We start from the raw sequence: 958 nt of genomic DNA, 5'->3' as shown, positions 1-958 counted from the left end.
GCCAGGAGAATTCCCATGATGCACTGATCTCCTCTCTCCTCTCCCTCTCCATACACATTCTTATCCCATTAATGCATATTACAAACTCGACTTCTCTCTCCTATAGTTTTCTGTTTTCTAACCTCTCTTGTCTCTCCGCTGTGGCTTTCTGTAGGTATTTCTACCTCCGGAGCTGTGAAGTCTAGATCTCCTATGGCAAGCTCTTGCGCAACACCTTCTGCTATAGTAATTATTATTAGTCCAACCCAAACAGCCGAGGCAGATGGCCGCCCACCCAGAGCCCGGTTCTGCTCAAGGTTTCTGCATGTTTAAAGGGTGTTTCTTTCTTGCATGTTTATGGTGACAATTGTTGGGTCTCTGTAAATAATATTATTAAATGTCCTAAGATAACTTATGTTGTGATTTGGCACTATATAAATACAATTTAATGATTATTAACTGTGTCACGGACCTCTAAAAACCTTAACTTTAACCTTAAGTTCAGGCTGGTCCTTTTGGCCCGTAAATGACCAAATCAGTGGAAAACATCTGACATTATTACCATATTGTGTACAACCAACAGTTAACTTTGATTACTTTTCACAATGATGACAATGTTTCCCTTATCTTTACAAAGCAGTGTTTGTTGGCCAAGTTTGATGTGACTTCATCTTACCAATGGGACTCCAGGTCAGTAAAGCACTGGTAAGTTGGTAGTTACCGAGCCCGCACTCTTTTGAAGTAAAAACAGACGTTTAGAATGTTTAGAAAAATATGGATGGTTTATTTGATCCTACTATAACAAGCATTATAATCCATTTCCATGTTCAACTATTCTGATGTCAATGGAACACAGTCTACATCCAAATATGAACAGTGGTATGAACAGTGGTATATCTGTTATCAACAACACATTCATTCGCTTCTCTTCCTACAGTTTTGCAAAGACACGCAGAGTATAGTATTATTTTATCCTGTC

This window comes from Cyclopterus lumpus, chromosome 19 (genome assembly GCF_009769545.1).
Source record: "Cyclopterus lumpus isolate fCycLum1 chromosome 19, fCycLum1.pri, whole genome shotgun sequence".
Taxonomy (NCBI): Eukaryota; Metazoa; Chordata; class Actinopteri; order Perciformes; family Cyclopteridae; genus Cyclopterus; species Cyclopterus lumpus.
Note: the sequence above shows the minus strand (reverse complement) of the source record.